Raw genomic sequence first — 21130 nt, 5'->3', positions numbered from 1 at the left:
GTGGTTCAAACCTCGGCGGCGGGAGAGGCCTCCCAGCGGCGGGACATCGGCCCATCGCGGGCCGGAGAATCGGCGCAGGGCCCTCGCCGATCGGAGTGGCGTGATACCCACCGCCGCCACTTCCCGGGTGGCGGAGAATCTCTGCCACGGCGGGAGCGGGTTTTTCAGCGGCCCCAGCGATTCTCCGACCCTGCTGGGGGTCGGAGAATTTCACCCAAGATCTTTGCGTCCTATATTGTTTACACACGCTTATTTCAGATATTCTCACTGTGATATCATCATACATGAAGGTAATGTATGGGTTAATTAAATCTATACAGATAGCCACTAGAGGGAGCTAATCCTAGACGTATACAAGGGATGACACTGATCCTTGTGGGACAGAAGGTTGGAATAGGTGTTAGGAGCAGGTGCTGGCTGGGAAGACTGGAGATAGTGAGAGAGCAAAAGAGCAGTTTAATCTGTTAGTGAGTTAGATGCAGATGAGTGTAGATGAGTATAATGAATATATTTTATGTGTGATCAATCAACTGCTCTTTTAGGGATAAGAGTCAAACCCAGTTAGTAGTGTTTAATAAAATAGTTTTTGTTGGTTTACAAGACTCGTTGTTCTCTGATCAACACTACACATCGAAGCCATCCGGATAGAGCAAGGCTGAGAACAACACACTCACTGTATTAATTAGGGTTGCCAACCCTCCAGGATTGATCTGGAGGGCGGAATACTCCACAAGGCTCAATGGCCTTCGTGAAACACGGAGAGGTTCACGACGGCATCGGAGGCCGCTCCTCGCCCCCTATTCTCCTCCCCCCCCGGGGGGCTAGGAGGGCCGAGCCGTAAATCTTGGCCATTGGGCCTTGTCGCTGGCGTCAAGGCCCGGCGTGCCGAGAATGACGCGGCCGGCGCGCCTAATGCGCGGTTGCCGTCTTCCCCTCCGCTGCCCCGCAAGATGTGGCGGCTCGATCTTGCGGGGCGGCGGAGGGGAAAGAGTGCGTCCCTTTGAGACGCCGGCCCGACGATCGGTGGGCACCGATCGCGGGCCAGTCCCTTCCCGAGCACGGTCGTGGTGCTCACTCCCCTCTCCGCCCCCCACAAGCCACAAACCAGCTTCTGGCACCATGTTCACGCCGGCAGCGACCAGGTGTGGTTGCCGCCGGCGTGAACCGGTTGGGAACGGCAGGCCGCTCGGCCCATGCGGGTCGGAGAATCGCGGGTCGCCGTGAAAAACGCGATTCTCCGAGCGCTGTGTCGCAAAACGTGACATGCCATTTTGGGGGCGGTGGTGGGAGAATCGCGGGGGGTGCCAGAGCGGCCCTCCCGCGATTCTCCCACCCGGCATGGGGAGCGGAGAATCGGGCCCGGAGTCTCCAGGAATTGAAAAACCAATCTTCTGGATACTGCTGTGTGCAACCCTCGAGAAAAATCATCGGGACTTTAAAAAGATTGCTTTTTTGTCATTTCCTTTGAACATTTCTCTTGACCAGGTATACAAATATTGAAAATGGGTGAAAAGGAAAGGCTGTTTGACTGTCAGTCAAGCGTAATCCAATTGGGTAATGAATCTTTTTTCTTTCCAATTGGCAGAGGAAGACAGCGTGTTGCAAGGTTGGATGTATCTGTCGACGAATGTCAAAATTGTGGAAGCAAGTCGTAATGAAGCTTGCAGGAAGACATTTAGCCACAGTTGGCAACCCTAATATTAGTCAAGACTGCATTGCTGCTAAAAACTGAAATGAAAGATTGGAAAACAATGAATGAATACTGCAAGGAAAGCAATTCCTGTTTTTGTGTCAGCTCTATTTTTACAAGTGTTTAAAAAAAACTTTAGAAGTTTTGTTTTAAAATGAGCTTTTGTCAAAATCTTCAAAAAATTCTCTGGAAATTTCCCAGATTCTTGTGGCTTTTTGTAACCTCAACTCACTAACTCATTGCATCGTGGTTTTGATAATGAAATGCAGGAAATGTATAATTAAAATCAACAGGCATTTCCATTAAAAAAGCACCGTTTGCAAGGAGCACCAAATCTACATGGAGGGAAACAATTAGCTATGTGTGTAAAATTCCACTAACATTAGAAGTCTGGTGTTCCCTTTTCCTGTTTCCTTCTGATTCATCCAATGTCTATTTTGATCAACACTGACTAACTGTTTAGGTCGTTCTGGCAGTTGTTTTGATTTTGGCGACCATTTATCGTTCGTTCACATTAATGTAGGTTAAAAGCTGGAAACTCCCTGCTGAAATTGGACACTCTGGGGAAGAAATCTGACATTGATTTACCTGCTTTTCTTTTCTTCATTTGTGGGATGTAGGCGTTGCTGATTAAGCCGTCATTTATTGTGCTTCCATAGTTTCCCCTGAGAAGCTGGTGGTGAACCAACTTCTTGAACCATCTCTGAGGTGTAGGTACTTGCAGTCTCTGAGGTGTAGGTACACCCACTGTGCAATTAGGGAGAGACTTCCAGGATTTTGACCCAGTGATAGTGAAGGAACGGCTGATATATTTCCAAGTCAGGGTGGTGAATGACTTGGCGCTGAAACTAGGGAGTGATTTTCCCAGGTACCTGCTGCCCTTGTCCTCATAGATAACCAGTGGAGGGTGCTGCCGAAGGAACCTTGGTAAGTTTCTGTAGTGCATTTTAGATGGTACATACTGCTGCAACTGTGTGCCAGTGGTGGAAGGAGTGAATGTTTGTGGAAGGGGTGCCAATTAAGTGGGCTGCTTTGTCCTGGATGGTGCTGCACTTGATGGGTGTGACTTTGTACATTGACCCCAAAAGTGCACCCCTGGAAAAATTGGATGATTTATGCAAATTAAGTCCCATTCTGTCAACATCTCGTTGGATTGAATTCAGGTCACACGAGTGCATTTTGCTGCAAGTTAAAATTGACCCCTGGTTCTCATCTGGCAATCGTGGGACAGTTTAGCTCTGCCTATAGCCTTATAATTTTGATATCTAGCATTCTGATAGCCATGTGTAGTAGCTTCATGAGGTTCACGTCTCAGTCAAAGGGATGCCTGTGGTTGCTCCTGGAATGCTCTTCTATGCTTTGCATTGAAGCAGGATCATTAGGTTCGTCTTTTGGTTCAATGATGATCAAGGAGTGAGGGATGTGGTCCAAGCCTTGATCTTCCCAATTGTGACAGTTTACCATTTCCTAGCAGAATACCAGCATACACTTATTCTGACTAGATTCCCGCTGGAAATTCCTGCCCAAAAAGATGTAATTGTTAACTATGCCATTCTCAGACACAGGAATTTCAGTGCTATTGATTCCTACCAACATGGCCGACTGTAACCTCTTGTTTTGTGTATCTGTAACTACGTTCAACATATTATTGATAGTCTAATCAAGGAGGAAAGAGGACCTTGTAGTGAGCATCCATCTTTTGTGTCATCCACAGGGGGAGTTAATATTCTGACATTTTTAATTATAAGCACATAGGGGCATAAACAAGGAGGAGAAGGTTTCCAACACCGCTATACGTCTTTCCAAATTTATCCTCCACCCACCTCCAAAGCTGTCTCTGTTCTTTGTGTCCACCACACAGCTTACTTTCCTACCTAGCTCTGTGTCATCAATAAATGCTGGCGAACGACGTCCACATCCCACAAATGAATAAATTATACACAGTTCATTTATCTAAGTCATAAAGTTTGTAAATAGCTGAAACCCCAGAACTGACCATTGAGGCACTGCACAACCACATGACAACTGGAAATAACCTGTTTATTTCTACTTCTTGGGCTGGATTCTCCGCCGACGGGATGCACCGTTTTGCCGGCAGCCCGGGGGTTTTCCGACAGCGTGGGGCTGCCCCACAATGGGAAACCCCGTTGACCGGCCGGCGTAACGGAGCATCCCGCCTGCGTGCTGAAACAGAAATGTGGTGCGGGGGGGGGGGGGGGGGGGGGGGTGGGGGGCGGAGAATCTAGCTCTTGTTTTCTGCCCCCAACCGGCCGAAGTCCCGACTGTTTGGAACTAACCGGGTCCAGCCGGTCTGGATACTTGCATGGCAGCTGCGGACTCAGTCCGAGCCGCATTGGTCGGGGGTGGGGCCTTATAGATTCTGGAATGATGCTAGTGGGTTAGAAGTAGCAAATGCAACACAACTGTCCAAGAATGGAGGGAGAGAGGAACCATGGCTGGAATTTTCGGGCCTTACTGCCATTGGGATCGTCCAGTCGCGTCGAAAATCAATGAACCTTTGGTTCACCTGCTGCACCTCGCCTTGGTGCCTTATAGGCAGCCGGTGAATGATTGTGCGGGGTTTGAGGGTTGGGTGCACGCGGTCCGAGTCTGCCATGGAGCACGGCGTGGCCGCTTGGAGGCCGCCGCCGTGCGCATGCACGACCTCTGACCCAGAGGTGCAGGGGCCTGTATCTGCAGCAAAAACTGCGAGATTTACTCCGGGTCCGTGCTAGCCCCCTGCAGGGCTATGAATGCGTGTCCCTTTAATCCAAGATTTTCAGGAGTAAAACTCCTCCATTTTGATGCCAGTATGGGGACATAGTCCCAAAAATGGAGAATCCAGCCCCTGTTTTATGGCCCTATTGAAAAAAAGAGAAATTGGAACAACATCAAAATGCTACATTCTGGGTTTAAAAAAAATTAAACATTGTAGATTTATGAGGGAAACGAGCAAAGCACGATGATGCATTTTTGCAGGGAAGATTAAAAAAAAACTCCCTCATGTTTTGTCTGGTGTTCTTTGCGATGAGAACATTTTTCAGCAAAACACGGAAATTTGCTGAAATAGTATTTCAGTGAGTAAGGAACTGCCATTGATTACAGCTGTTTAATGCTTCCAGCGAGAGGATGAGAATCATGCTTTGTATTTCTTTGACCTACACTAACAGCTGACTGGCTGCACATGACAGAAATGCGATTTCCATGTAAGCGGGAGAAATCTAAATGCTGTAAACGGCTGTGTTGTGAAAGAACACTAACTCAAAGATGTGAAAGATCCGTTGCCAAACACATAGTGGTCTCTGAAAAGATGGGCCCCACTGAGCAGATTTTCTTTAATAATGGGGTGTAAAATCCATATATTGTTTGATACCTCCAAAACACGTCAGTGTTTGGCATCTTTGAAACATCAGAACAAGTCCTGCATTGTGCAACCCCTGAAGAATTAAGGAAAGTGTATTCTGTTTGCTGACCACAGCAGGCAGTGTTCCTATTTTAGATTCAGTGGACAACTGAGAAATCCACTACAAAACTTAATGGACTCAAGTAAATTTTCTAGTACCACAGATTTAAGGAGATTAAGAAGACTGAGTTATAAGAGGTCATTTTTTGCACCGTGATGTCAGTCCAATTCGTCCAGTTAATTAGTGATTTTTTTTCTAGAATAGCATAAAAATATTGGAATCTGGTTATGCATGGAGCTATTCCAAAGGTAACAATGCACGCCTGGTGTCAGCAATTCCTATCATTGGGAGATGATACCTTTTAATCCCATAATTCTATTGATCATCAGATTCTCTGAGCCACAAGTTAAAATGTGCTAAATTAACTCCTTGTCAATTGGTTCTTTTTTATTATTATTTTATTTATTTTATTTTTTAAAATAATTTTTATTCAAATTTTCACATTTTCACAAAAAAGAAAGCAGTAACAGAAAATTCTAAGAACAAAAAGAACAAAACCCCCACCCCCTGTATATACAAAAGAGAAAAAATAAATAAACACCCATCGTTAGCAAAGATTCAACCCAAAACAAACCCATTTACCTTTCAGCTCCTCCACCGAGGCCTCGTCTACCTCCTGCATCACCTGGTACGCTGCCGAGATCCTCCCCTCTCCAACCCACGCCCCGGAGAGCACCCTGTCCTGAACCCCATGCGGCGGCAGCAGAGGGAACCCCGCCACCTGCTGCCTGACAAACGCCCTTACTTGCATGTACCTAAAGGTGTTCCCCGGGGGGAACCCAAACTTCCCTTCCAGCTCACCCAGGCTCGCGAACTTCCCGGCTATGAACAGGTTCCCCAGCCTCCTGACACCTGCCCTGTGCCAACTCAGGAACCCGCTATCAATTCTCCCCGGAACAAACCGGTGGTTCCCCCATATTGGGGATCACATCGAGGCCCCCACCTCCGCCCTGTGCCGCCTCCATTGCCCCCAAAATCTTGAGGGTAGCTGCCACCACCGGGCTCGTGGTATACCTCATTGGAGGGAGCGGCAGAGGCGCCGTTACCAGTGCTTCCAGGCTCGTGCCCACACAGGATGCCATCTCCATCCTCTTCCATGCTGCCCCCTCCCCGTCCATTACCCACTGACACACCATCGCTGCGTTGGCAGCCCAATAATACCCACAGAGGTTAGGCAACGCCAGCCCCCCCCCCATCCCTGCCCCGCTCCAAGAACACCCGTCTCACCCTTTGAGTCCCGTGTGCTCACACAAACCCCGTAATGCTCCTGTTAACCCGCCTAAAAAAGGCCTTCGGGATAAGGATGGGGAGGCACTGGAACAGGAACAGAAACCTCGGGAGCACCGTCATCTTGACTGACTACACCCTACCCGCCAGAGACAGCGGCAGCATGTCCCACCTCTTAAACTCCTCCTCCATTTGCTCCACCAGCCTTGTGAGGTTAAGCTTATGCAAGGCCCCCCAGCTCCTGGCCACCTTAACCCCCAAGTACCTGAAGCTCCTCTCCGCTCTTTTCAGTGGGAGCCTCCCAATCCCCCCCCTCCTGGTCCCCTGGGTGTCCCACAAACAGCTCGCTTTTCCCAAAGTTAAGATTATACCCTGAGAAATCTCCAAATTCCCAGAGAATCCCCATCACCACCGGCATTCCCCCCACCGGGTCCGCCACATACAACAAAAGGTCGTACGTGTAGAGCAACACTCGGTGCTCCTCCCCACCCCGGACCAGCCCCCTCCAATCCCCCGACTCCCTCAGCGCCATAGCCAGGGGTTCAATTGCCAGCGCAAAAAGTAGGGGGGACAGGGGACACCCCTGCCTCGTCCCTCGATATAATCGAAAATACTCCGACCTCCTCTTATTCGTGGCCACACTTGCCATCGGGGCCTCATAGAACAGCCTCACCCAACTGACAAACCCCTCCCCAAACCTGAACTTTTCCAGCACCTCCCACAAGTACCCCCACTCGACCCTATCAAAGGCTTCCTCGGCATCTAGCGCCGCCACTATCTACGCCTCCCCTTCTACCGCCGGCATCATTATAATGTTCAAGAGCCTCCGTATATTAGTGTTCAGCTGCCTCCCCTTCACAAACCCCGTTTGATCCTCGTGGATAACCTGCGGCACACAGTCCTCTATCCTCATGGCGAAGATCGTTGCCAACAACTTGGCGTCCACATTCAAGAGTGAGATCGGCCTGTGTGACCCACACTGCAGGGGATCCTTGTCTCGCTTAAGAATCAAGGAGATCAGCGCCCGAGACATGGTCGGAGGGAGAGCCCCCGCCCCTCCCTTGCCTCGTTGAAGGTCCTAACCAACAGGGGCCCAACAGGTCTGCATACGTCTTGTAAAATTCAACCTTCCCCGGCGCTCCGGCGCCTTTCCCGACTGCATCTTCCCTATCCCTTTAACCAGCTCCTCAAGCTCAACTGGCGCCCCCAGACCCTCCACCCGTCCCTCCTCCACCCTCGGAAACCTCAGCCGGTCCAAAAAGCGGCCCATCCCCCCCCTCCTCCGCTGGAGGTTCATACCGATATAGTCTCTCATAAAAGTCCCTGAAGACCCCATTAATGTCTACCCCCCTCCGCACCACATTTCTTCCCCGATCCTTAACACCACCAATCTCCCTGGCCGCATCCCTCTTACGGAGCTGGTGTGCCAGCATCCTGCTCGCCTTCTCCCCATACTCGTACACCGCACCCTGAGCCTTTCTCCATTGAGCCTCCGCCTTTCTGGTGGTCAACAAGTCGAACTCAGCCCGAAGGCTGCTCTGCTCCCTCAGCAATCCCTCCTCCAGGGCCTCCGCGTACCTCCTGTCCACCCTCACCATCTCCCCCACCAATCTCTCCCTTTCTCTCTGCTCCCCTCTGTCCCTGTGGGCCCGAATGGAGATCAACTCTCCACGAGCCACCGCCTTCAGCGCCTCCCAGACCGTCCTGACTTCGACCTCCCCATTATCGTTGGCCTCTAGGTACCTCTCGATACATCCTTGAACTCGCCCCCTCACCACCTCGTCCGCCAGCAGCCCCACCTCCAAGCGCCACAACGGGCGCCGGTCCTTCTCCTCCCCCAGCTCGAGGTCCATCCAATGTGGGGCATGGTCCGAAATGGCTATCGCCGAGTACTCAGCATCTACTACCCCCGCAATCAGCGTCCTACTCAAAATGAAAAAATCAATCCGGGAGTAGGCCTTATGCACATGGGAGCAGTATGAAAATTCCCTGGCCCACGGCCTCGCAAACCTCCATGGATCCACTCCTCCCATCTGGTCCATAAACCCCCACCTTAGCCGCCACAGGCCTCCTACCCATCCTGGATCTGGATCGATCCAGTGGCGGATCCAGCACCATGTTGAAATCCCCCCCCATTATCAGGCCCCCGCCTCCAAATCTGGAATCCGGCCCAACATGCGCCGCATGAAACCTGCATCATCCCAATTCGGGGTGTATACATTGACCAGCACCACCCGCTCCCCTTGTAGCTTGCCGCTCACCATCACGTACCTCCTGCCGCTGTCTGCCACCACACTCGACGCCTCAAACGACACCCTCTTCCCCACCAGATTCGCCACCCCCCAGTTTTTTGCATCCAGCCCCGAATGAAACACCTGGCCCACCCACCCCTTCCTCAACCTGACCTGATCCGTCACCTTCAGGTGCGTCTCCTGAAGCATAGCCACGTCCGCCTTCAGCCCCTTCAGGTGCGCGAACACGCGGGCCCGTTTGACCGGCCCATTCAGTCCCCTCACATTCCAGGTGATCAGCCGAATCGGAGGGCCACCTGCCCCCCTCCCCCGTCGACTAGCCATCACCCTTCCGTAATTCACCACGTGTCCGCGCCCCCCCCCCCCCCCACTCAGCCCGTTCTCCACAGTGACGGACCCCCATCCCGACACCCTCTGCACACTCCAGCTCCTTCTTGGCCATTCCAGCAGCGACCCGGTATCCCCCCACTCTTCCCCCCCCACCCCCAACCGTCCCCATTCCCCCCCCCCCCAAGCTAGGCCCCCCCCTAGCTGCGTAACTCCAGTCATTGTACTTCCGTAAGTCAGCCGACTCCTGCTGACCCCGGCTGCTCCCGCCACCCCAATTACCCTCCCCAATGTCATACACCCATTCCCCCAATGCCGCCCCCGCCCCTTGCTTCTCCAGTGCGAGAGAAAAGCCCGCGCCCCCATTCCAAGCCCCGCCCCCAACCCAAAACGCAGGAAGACAGGCACATGACCCAACAGGGCCGCGAACCCCACCCAAACCCGTAACCAGTGAAATAATAAAAATCCCAACATGATATGATAAAACACCCAAGTAAACAGATAACAGTCCCGAAAAGCAGAAAAGAAAAAACAGAACAGCAAATAAACATCGTCCAATAGAACCCAAAAAAGCAAAAGGGTATCAAGGAGGACAAAGCCTCCGGGCTGCGTACACCGTTCCCCAGCCCCCAGTCTTCAGTTCAAGTCCAGCTTCTCTGCCTGGACAAAAGTCCAGGCCTCCTCCAGGGAGTCAGAATAAAGTTGGCGGTCTTTATAAGTGACCCACAGGCGTGCCGGCTGCAACAGGCCAAACTTGACCCCTTTCTTGTGGAGCACTGCCTTCGCCCGGTTAAACCCAGCCCTTCTCTTCGCCACCTCCGCACTCCAGTCCTGGTAGATCCTGATCTCCGTATTCTCCCACTTGCTACTCCTCTCCCTCTTTGTCCAACGAAGCACACACTCACGGTCGGCCAAGCGGTGAAAGCGGACCAGCACCGCCCTGGGTGGCTCGTTCGGTCTGTGCTTCCTCAGCAGCACTCGATGGGCACCCTCCAGCTCCAGGGGTCCCCAGACCGACCCCGCGCCCATCAGCGAGTTCAGCATCAGGACCACGTAGGCCCCCAAATCAGAACCTTCCAGCCCCTCTGGGAGGCCCAAAATCCGCAGGTTCTTCCGGCGGGAGCGGTTCTCCATCTCCTCCATCCTTGCCAACCATTTCTTGTGAAGCGCCTCGTGCGACTCCACCTTCACCGCCAGGCCGAGGAGTTTGTCCTCGCTTTCCGAAGCCTTCTGCTGCAGCTCCCGAATCTCCGCAGCCTGAGCCGTCTGAGTCTCCCCGAGCCTGTCCAGCGATGCCCTCAATGGCTCCAGGATCTCAGCCTTTAGTTCCTGGAAGGACCGCAGCAGCAGCTCCTGCTGCTCCCTCGCCTACTGCTGAAACACTGCTGGTTCCCCGCCCGCCGCCATCTTGTCCTTTCTGCCTCGCACCTTCTTCTGCTGCAAAGTTAATTTTCTGGTCGCTCCACTTCTAGTCCAGCCCATCCACTGGCCGTCAAGCACAGAGGCTGCATTCCCACCTGGGGAAAAGTCAAAACAGCGCCGTTGCGGGCCCTTAAAAGAGCCCGAAAGTCCAAAAATAGCGGGTGCCACCGAGTGTGCGGCTTAGCTCCGCATCGCCGCAACCGGAAGTTTTTATTATTTTAAAGTTTGTGTTTTTTTAGAATCTTACAATACGCTTTGCTCTTCCATGCATTATCTAACTTGTGGTAACTTTGAATTAATAAGTTCTCCAAAGCCTCTGAGCACACCTAAAGATGGTGGAGGAAGAACTGTGACTATGAGGCATATTAAGGCTTCCAAAGCGTTCTTTGTCCTTTATTTAGGTTTAACTGCCCAAACATTGCTGCTAGATTATAAAAGGGGACTAGATGGCTCAGCCAATTTAGACCCTGTTAGTTATCGGAGAATTTCTTAGTTATTTATCCCGGAAACACCACTGCTTATTTCATGATGTCTTTGAATTGCACTAATATACCTATTTCTGCCTCCTTAAAGCTGCGTTTTCCTGTCTCTGTGGGTGCTATCTGAGGAATCTACAGTTGACTAGCAGCTATGTAGGATCAGAGGTGTTTTGTTGGCTGTCCCTCACTATCTGTTTGTCCTGGAAGAGTGAGAGTCCACTCTGTGAAGCATTACCGGACTTCCGACATATTAAAGATAATTACAGTTAATGTGCTCTGTACGATCATGTCTGGGGATACACCATTTCTATTCAACAAATGGAGAAGAAGAGCATCTGTGTCAGCCAGTAACAGAACAGGATCCCAATCAGCTACCTCATGTAAGTTTGTTAATTTCCAGCAAGTGGGCTCGTTATAATGTTTGCATATTTGCCTCCTTGTCACACTTCATGGGACATGGGACAAAAAAACTTTGTAAGAGCATGACTATGGCTTTGGCATGTGCATGAACTGTGGCCTGAGGGCTATTAATCCTCCCTTTTGATCTTCTAGAAAGCTTACAGTGAAGGCGATTTGTAAGGGACATTGTAACAATTTGAACGTTAACCTTTGCAATTCTTTGAATGCCAGCAAGTTTCTTCCTCAATTGCTCACAGGATGATCGCAGGTGAGATAACATTTTATCTTTCCGTTTATTCCATTTGGTGGCCTCCATGCTACTCTTCAATGGGGCATCCTCAATTCCTCCTTTAGGGATTAGAATTCCCTCCAGCATTCACTGTAACAGGATCGCCAAAGTTACATTCTTTGTAGGTTGCTATTCAATGTCTTGGCCTTGCTGCATTAATTTCTAATCTCGGTAGCAGTTCAATGACCAATAGTCCTATGATACAATGCATAATTCACAATATGGACTTTGGCTTCATTCACTCAGAGAACTGTGACATTAGGTAACAGAGCTGACCTCACATAACATTATGAGGGCAGTTACAGCCTTCAGCTGTTTGCAACATCAAAAGGACCTGATGCCACAGTGCCTAGATTATATTGTCAGACTTATATACATTTCAAATCAACTAATTCAATGCATTAAACAGCAGTATGTTCATACAGTTTAATTTAGAAACATGTTTCACATGAAGCTGAATATTCTAAGATGCAGCGGTATTACAATACAAAATCTAAGGGCCGGGAGTGAAATATCAAGGATCTGCATGTACTCATGTGCCCTAAGTCAAACAGTTGGCAGAATAAATATCTTGGATACAGTTACAATTTTGAACCATTTATGGACCAGCCATAGGATGTCAAGATGCTTTCATTCACAAGTAAAATTCTCAAAGGATTTAATAGCAGCAGCTGAACAAGTCTTATTGAGCAGAAAAAGACAGCTCAGAATCATGTTTATAATAAGATAATGCAAAAGTCTAAGTAAATATATGTTGCTTAGGACAGGTTGAAATCATTTTATCTTCAAGTAATTCCTTTTTGTTTACCATAGACTACATCAAGAACTGCTATATTTAAAACCATGTATATAACAAAAAGTTAGCTAACCCTGTGGTGATCCACCATGTAATTGTGTGTGTGCCTGTATTAGGGGATGTACAGCAGTACCTGTATTACAGGTTTGTCGGTAGCCCCTGCTGGCTAGCTCCGCCCACAAGGAGCCGTATAAATATGTATGAGATCTCCTGAGCAGCCATTCTACCAGCTGCAGTCAGAGGATAAACATCTAACTGTAATAAAGCCTCTCTTGTACCCATTTGTGTCTTTAGTACAATTGATAGCGCATCAATCCCTTTACTGTAAATAAATAAATAAATAATCTTTATTATTGTCACAAGTAGGCTTGCATTCACACTGTAATTAAGTTACTGTGAAAAGCCCCTAGTCGCCACACTCCAGCGTCTGTTTGAATACACAGAGGGAGAATTCAGAATGTCCACATTACCTAACAGTACGTCTTTCAGAATTTGTGGGAGGAAAGTGGAGCACCCGGAGGAAACCCACGCAGACACGGGGAGAATGTGCAGACTCCGCACATGCAGTGACCCAAGCACCTCTAATGCTTGAGTTTACTTTTGGTGTAAATTGGTGAACAATAGCTGCTCTAGGCAAGAGATAAGGCTAATGACATTGATCTTAGAAATCAGTGCCGGAACTATCCACTTGTCCTGGTCAGTCCTTGGGAGCTCAAATCCAACCACTTGATTCCAAATAACCATGGCTGGAGGAACGATGGTGAGATTAGAAGTGATAATCTGAATGGTTTTAGTTAATTAAATTTCATCAGAACCCCAGTGTACAATATGCGATCATAAACTTTGGATCTTGCCAACTTTTGTCTGAGCTCTAAGGAACTCGATAAGTGGACGGTGCCTCCATGGGGATAGGGAGAGTTTGAACACCATGTCAGCCACCTCTAAACTCTACCTGCACATATTTCTTAATAGCTTGGTACAGCCCTAAATATTTTGGCCCAAATGTTACTTCTTGGAGTATAGTGTGGGGCCAGTGGGCAGACCAAACTCAATGTTTGCCTGATGATGTTGGTGCAAGGGCTGAATGGGTTTTGATAATAGGGCCTCATTTGTATGTAGTTTGCAAGCTGTGCATGTGATCTGAACTCTGACAAGCAGCTTCACTGTTTTGGGAGTGTAGGAAATCTGATGGGATCAGCGCTGGGCATTGGTCTACAGAAGAATCTTCCAGGGGGGCAGGCTGGACAGATCATAGGGGAAACAATGATGGAATTTAAGAAGCTGATGAATTTTACCGAAATGTGTTTCTGTGTGCTTCAGTCATCTGGCTAAGAGACATGAAAATGAGTGGCAGTGTCCTCTCGCTGTTGCACTTAACCCTATGGAAAAATGAAAATCAATTCATGGTTAAACTTCCTTTGGTTGGGCTAGCAGTCCACATAATATGATCACTTGCCAATGCTAAGCAAATAAAGAGACCTACCCTGATCCAACACATTATATTGGTGTCATAGGTGATAGTTCCAGGCTGGCACATTTCAACAGCTGTGCTGTGCTGCACCAAACAGGCACCCTCCCCCACCATTCCATTTGCAAACTTTGAAAGCCAGCACATTTTTCAGATCTTCAAAATGTTAAAGGTCCCTGAAACAACATTGTGAATTGCTCATGATCAAAGACATATGGGCGGGGTTCTCCCCTACCCGGCGGGGCGGGGGGTCCCGGCAGGATGGAGTGACGTGAACCATTCCGGCGTTGGGCCGCCCCAAAGGTGCGAAGACTAAGCCCTAACATTGAGGGGCTAGGCCCGCGCCGGAGTGGTTGGCGCCCCGCCGGCTGGCGGGAACGGCCTTTGGCGCCACGCCAGCCGGGGCCAAAGGGACTTCGCCGACCGGCGGAAGTATGCGCATGCGCTGGAGTGTCAGCGACTGCTGATGTCATCCCTGCGCATGCGCAGGGAAGGGGGTCACTTCCGCCTCCGTCATCGTGGAGACCATGGCGAAGGCGGAAGGAAAAGAGTGCTCCCACGGCACAGGCCCGCCCGCCGATCGATGGGCCCCGATCGCGGACCAGGCCACCGTTGAGGCACCCCCCGGGGCCAGATCGCCCCGCGCCCCCCCTCCCAGGACCTCGGAGCCCACCCGCGCCGCCTGGTCCCACCGGTAAGGTAGGTGGTTTGATCCACAGCGGCGGGACCGGCGTGACAGCGGCGGGACTTCGGCCCATTGTGGGCCGGAGAATCGCCGGGGTGGGGGGGGTTGCCGACAGGCGTGGCGCGATTCCCGCCCCCACTGAATCTCTGGTGCCGGAGACTTCGGGAGACAGCGGGAGTGGGATTCACGCCGGCCCCCGGCGTTTCTCCGACCCGGAGGGGGGTCGGAGAATCCCGGCCCTGGTTAGAGAAGCCATTATATAGAAGCTGATGAACAATTTGTGATCCTTTGTTTAAATTTCAAAAACCTGCAATACATAGAGTGACAATAAAATGGACCGTTCCGTTTACAGTGAGAACAGCGAGTACCTGACTAATTTCCAATTTTTAAAATTTGTGGACAATGCTGGCATGACTGCAATTGTTGACCATCTCTAGTTTTCTTAAGAGGGTGGTGGAGGATATCCTTCATAAACTGTTGGAGACTTTGTGATAGTTCACCCAGGATGGTGTTAGATAGAGGATTCTGTTTCAACAGGTTGAAGGAATGGCAATATATATATAGATATATAATGCCAGCATTGTGTTTGATTTGGAGGAACGGGGGGTGATGATATTTCCTGGACACCACTCAATCTGCAAACATGGGTTGGAGTTCTGTCAAATTGGCAGCACGGCCAGGAACAGAACTTTCAACCACCCACGCGACACCATCACTATATATATAAACATATAGGCCATGGAGAGCAGGAAACCCTCTGCTGATTAGTCTGCCATTGCTGGGAATGGGGGAGGAATAGAAATTACACCATGCCTCAGGATTTAAGATACAGATTAAGAAGATAAATTCCTGGGCGGTTTCTGGAAGCAGAGGAAGAGGAAGTCAGCCAACATGTCTGAAAGGGAAGCAGCTCGAAGGTTCTCCAGGTTTTCAGATTCCCCCTTTACATTTTCCTGATTGAAGTGAAGAGAAACAGTGGAAGGCCTTCTTGGTCCTGTGGGCAAGAAGCCCCATTAAAGGCATTGTGGGAAGGGGCTGCTAATTAAGACAGACATTGAGACTTCCATCACCCCTAAGAAATGCAACACAATGCAGCGAGAGATTCAAGGATATCATGAAGTTGGCCATGATTTCAAAGGTACTGTTAAATCTTCTCATTTTATTATAATAATAGAGCTTGGACTCTTACCCCCTTGACTATCATATATATAAAATTGGGTGAACGAAAACCTCTGGAACTAATAATTCATCACATCATGACTCAACTCAAAGGAGGTTAAGTTTTTTTAAAAATATTTTTATTGACGTTTTCCAGTTTTTACAGAGTAACAAGCTCAAGTGCATCTGGGGTATGAATAAACAAGGTTGTGTCTTATTTACAATGTTTTTTACATGAGGTCCCCCCCTCTCCTTACCCCCCTCCCTCCTCTTTGTTGGTAGTTTAGTTCCCCTCTTAGTATTGCCGTCTGCCCTGGGTGTCCGGTAATGTACTCCACTTCTTCCTGCTGGGGCTTTTAGTTTTATTGTTGGGGGGGGGGGGGGCTGCGTGGCCCTTTCCCTCCTCCCTTTGTCCCCATTCTTTGTTTTGTGCTTTCCTTGTGTTCCTTTCCCTCCACTCCCCACCTCTGCCCCATTCTTTTGTGTGTGCCATCCCTTGTCTTCCTCCCTCTCTAAAGAGGGTTAAGTTAGGAAGTTTCCCACCTACTTCCGCTACTCCACCCCAAGGAGGTCCAAGGAGCCTCGAATATTGGGACTCAGATGACATTGTGATTGGAGATCGCACAGGCAAGCACTTCCAAGTTTGGATAAGTGGCTGGGTTAGGTTGTGGGGCTTGTGGATACATTGGGGATGATGAAGGAAGTCATTAAGGGTTGAGTAGTCAGTAAGCGTTTGAAATTGGGATCGGGGTCAGGTAGGAATGGATGATCTCAGAATGCCTGGTGGTCTGGCTATTGGAGGGGTGTGGTGAAGAGGTTTGAGGTGGGTGTGGGGAGGGTATGCCTGGGGGCCTGTTGTCAGACATTAGGGATCTGGAGCTAACAGTACTTATCTCATTCTGCAGAGAGCTGTTTTCCCTGAGTGTAGCCAACACTGACATGGTTGGGGGAAAAGCTAACTGGCGGAATTCTCCGTTTCAGAAACTAAGGCCTGGATTCTCCGATTGACGACACCGAAATCGCATTCGACGATTGGGAGGAGAATCCGTTTTGATGCTGAAAACGGGGGCGGTGCAGTTTTCCTGATGCTCCGCCCCCTCCGGCATCATCACTGAGTTCGTTGGGACAGCCTCAGGATGTCACCTGAAGGCCCTTCCCTGATGACTTCCCGATGGCGTGGATTACTTGTGGTCTGAGGTTTCGGCAACCTCGTGTGGTGGCTGCGGACTGTGTCCAGCGCTGCCACAATTGGAGGGGGGGGGGGGGGAAGGTATTCTGCTGGCCGGGGGGGGGGGGGGGGGCTTTGGCGGGGGGCTGAAGGGACTGGTGGGAAGGGGTGGTCCAGGTGGTGAGGGGGGCACTATCTGGCAGGCCGGGTCCGTGTGCGGCCGGTCTCATGTTGTACGGCCACAGACCCCTCAATTCTCCGTCCGTATCTACAGGTAAAACCGGGGTGCGGCTGCTAGTCCCCCACCGGGCGAAGCATCGGTGCGGGAGCGGCGCTGGCTTTTTGATCGTAAGACAAGACACATGCTCTGGACAAAGCCTCAAAATCGGAGAATCCAGCCCGAAGTGTTGACGTCGGGACTGAATCGATGATGTTCTACAACAGGAAAATTGGCGCAGTTTCCAGAGGAATTCACTAACCGTTAATGGGTCTAGCACTGGTGCCACATGGAACATGACCAACTTAATTGAAAATGGTGTCTGATTCGCCGGAGTCAGGATGGACACTCGAGGGTGTGCCACAGCCGCATATAAGCACTCCTCTCCCCACAGGCACCATCGCAGCCAACAAGATGGCAACAAGAAGAATGACACCCCGTTTCAACGATGCAGAACTGGATATACTGCTGATAGCATGGAGGAGAAGTGGGCTGCCATGTCCTGTACCCTGGGCAGCGCCGGCCCTAGGGTTGCTGGCGCCCCGGGCAAGCTGAACTTCGGCGCCCTTCGGGGGGGGGGTCGGGTCGGGTCGGGTCGCGTCGGGTCGGGGGGGGGTCGGGTCGGGTCGGGGGGGTGTCGGGTCGGGTTGACATTGATCCTGAGCTGCTGCAACCTGTCTGGTAGTGGTACATGAATTTTAGTTGCTGTATCTATGCTCTGGATATATATTAACATTACCTGTCTAATATTTTTCGCTAAAGGAACACGGACGAATTCAAGCCTCTGAAATTGTAGCTTCTATGCCTGTGGCCATGTGGCCATCCGCCATGTTTGTGCGGGGCGGCCTGGGGGAGGGCAGAGCAGGGGGCACAGCAGAGCAGGGGGCACTGGACCTGATAGGTGGGCCCAGGGAAAGGGCAGTCACAGAGGTGGAGGTCGGCTTCGGCCGAATAAGTGAAACCCCGCTGAGATGTGGTTCCACATGCCATGTGTATCACCATGCCTCCACTACTCCACCCTGCCCCCTTCACCATTCCCACCCCCCTCACTGCCCCCTCCATCACCTCCACCCGCTTCACCACCACCACCACCACCCGCTAGCAAATCCAATCGTGCGTCTTGTCTTGTGTCTTGCAGGATATCCCGGCAATGAGACGGGCCCATCTGGCGCATCCCCCCACCCGTCCCAACCCCAAAAACATCTGCAGGAGGAGGGCAGCGAGCAGGAGGAGGATATAGGCATGACGGGCGCCCCGCAGCCAGAGAACCCCCCTCAGAACACCAGTCCGGGGAAAACACTGACTTCCCATCACAGCTGTCTCCAACACCCTCCACCATCCCAGAGACACTAACCTTGGTTGGGCACTTTAATGAAGATGCTCCTGTGGCACAATCTGGCACACATCTTACACGTCAATGATACAGCAGGTGGAGGTTGGAACCCCCGAGTGGGTGGACTGTCAGAGGGCAAGCCGACCCCAGGGACTCGCTACTGTCCGGATGGGCTTCGGGCTTATGGAAAGGGCGGTCCCATCGATTGGAGAGATGGAGTCTCAGGGCCAGGGACTACATGAGGGGATGTCAGCAACCATCCAGTGCCTGCAGGTTCAGTTGGAGGAGTCCAACCTCATGCAGGAGCAGGCAGTGGTGCCGACCATGCGTGCCACTCAGGCCAACATTGCATGGGTGTCGTCCGCGGTAGAGTCCTTGGGGGTGAACAATTCGGTCATGAGTCAGCATGTCCAAGGCTTGGTCACTCTGTGCTGGTGGTGGTCAAGGCCCAGGACAAGGTTGCCAGACATCTCCCAGAACCACCTAGACATTGCAACGGCACTCCAGAGCGTGGCCCAGTTACAATGTGCCATAGCTGAGGGCATCGGTGGCATGGCTCGGGCGCTGGCCGACATGGCACAGACCCAGAAGGCGGTGGCCCAGTCACTGGCCGATGTAGCACAGACCCAGAAGATGGTGGCACGGTAACAGTGTGATGTGGCGTAGTCCCAGAGGGGGGTGGTCCAATCCCTGAGCTCCATAGCCACCAGTGCCATGACCCTGGTCAGGACAGGTGCGGACCTCGAGCACTGGCAGTGGCAGGTGGTGGGGGAGCCTTAGGTGTTAGCTCCACCGGCACCACCATACCACAGTGTCACCCCAGGGCAATGGGGCACCCCGAGGGAGGAGGAAATGACTGTCGCAGGGGAGTTGCCAGAACACCTCAGTGTCTAGGCCTCCCCCATCCTGTCCCTGGTGCACCTGATGGGCAGCGGGCAGAACAGGACAGTTACCATGCCACCTGGGACACCCAAGCAGCAGCCGGGCCCATCCTTGCCAATGGTCAGGCCCCTTAGTCGGTCAAGCTGGAGACAATCAGTTTCCCATGCACACCGGCCAAGGCGCACACGTTGTGAGGCCTCCCATGCTTTCCCGTGCCCCATGTCCTGCCCATCCTCCCCCTCCCTGCATCCTCCTCATCGTACGAGGGCTTGCATTCATCCTCCTCCTCCAGCATGTCGCCCCTCTGCTGCGCAATGTCATGGAGGACGCAGCAGGCCACCACGATCACTCCTGGTCACTGCATGGGTGTCACTGTAGCGGCCTCTCGACCTGAGGCCTCCGGATAGGCGTCATCAGCCACAGCCACAATAGATAACCCCTGTCACCCAGGAGCGAACTATCAGCCGGGGGTGCGCCTCAAAAAGGTCAGGAACCGTTGAGTGTGGCGGGATGAAGGCGTCGTGCACACTGCCCGGGTGCATGACGTGCAGTTGATGGTCACACACCTGCTGCACATCCATCGGCCAAGATTGGTACCACATGTGGTGCAGCATGGATTTTGACCGCCCTCCGGGTTGGGGGGGGGGGAGGGTCGGGTTATGGATGTGTGGGTCGTGGGTTAGTGCCAGGGGCACAGTGCAGCTTAATTACCCTGGCCGCCCTGAGGTAGTCGTGCAGTTTTGTCCGGCACAGCTGGCCGATGCTGATGGCACTCACCACCTCTACCACCTGTGTCCAGGCAAGGCGAACGGTGGCAGTTGGCAGGCACCTTCCTGGGCCAGGGTACAGGGTCAATTGCTTCTCCTCCACTGTGTCCAGGAGGGTCTCCTATTTGGCATCCATGAAATGAGGAGCCGCTCTCCTTGATGCCATCTTGTTGATTGGGATGGTGTGTGGGGAGTGAAGTGTTTAGGTGCGGCTGCAGCTTATCAGCCTCCTGAGTGTCAATCCCAGACGCAGCGAATCCAGGATTGTTTCTCATTGGAATCGTGGTGCTGGTGCTAACTCTTTAACAGTAGCTGAGCCAGTCCAGGTGTGGCACCAGTTTTGGTGTCGTTGAACTCCACGAATTCTGCATCGGCGTTAACACTTCGAACCGGATTCTCCGCTTGCCAACGCCAATTTTGTAATCGCCGATCGGGCGGAGAATCCCTTTTTACAACCGAATCGGGATTGGCGCCTGTTTTTGGATGCTCTGCCCCCTCCAAAACGGCGGCATCGAGGAATAAGCCGCACGCCGTTGGGACGGCCTCAGGACGTTATCTGAAGCCTCTCCCCCGATGCTCCCCTCCTGATAGGCCGAGTTCATAATGACGCGGTTCACTTGTGCTCTCAGTTTTCATCAACCGCGTGAGGCGGCTGCGGCTGTGTCCAACGTTGCTGCAGTCGGGGCGGGAGGGGGTGGGGGGGAACCTGTGCCGCTGCCGAGGGATCTTCAGCGAGGGCTGGGGGACTGGTGGGGGGTGGCGAGAGGGGCACTATCTGGTAGGTCGGGTCCACGCCCGGCCTGCACCATGTTGTACGGCATGACCGCTGCAGGCCTTCGCCGTGCACATGTGTGGCCAAGGACCCGGCCATTCTCCAGCCAGGAGTTCTACCCAGTGCCACTGCTAGCCCCTCACCTGTCCTGGAATCGGTGAGGGTTCGGCGCCGCTTTTGGCATCGTAAAATGCCACAGTTACCACGCCGGCGTCGGCACTTAGCCGCAGAATCGGAGAATCCAGCCCTTAGTCTCAGAAATGGAGAATCCTGCTGCGTCTTCATTGGTTTTAGGATCTGTATATGGAATGTTAATGAAAGCAAAAAAAAACCAG

General features: G+C 51.7%; 1 long non-coding RNA gene across 2 annotated transcripts in view; it reads left to right on the top strand.

The window, feature by feature from the left end:
• Positions 1-1749, top strand: part of LOC119965622 — a 52393-nt gene extending 50644 nt beyond the window's left edge. For both annotated transcript variants that reach the window (XR_005460570.1, XR_005460571.1), the window contains exon 2: positions 1586-1749. This is a non-coding gene — a long non-coding RNA (uncharacterized LOC119965622). The remainder of the gene's footprint in view (positions 1-1585) is intronic.
• The last annotated feature ends 19381 nt before the right edge of the window (positions 1750-21130 follow it).

Source organism: Scyliorhinus canicula, chromosome 5, assembly GCF_902713615.1.
Source record: "Scyliorhinus canicula chromosome 5, sScyCan1.1, whole genome shotgun sequence".
Classification (NCBI taxonomy): Eukaryota; Metazoa; Chordata; class Chondrichthyes; order Carcharhiniformes; family Scyliorhinidae; genus Scyliorhinus; species Scyliorhinus canicula.
Note: the sequence above shows the minus strand (reverse complement) of the source record. Positions and strands in the feature narration are given on the sequence as shown.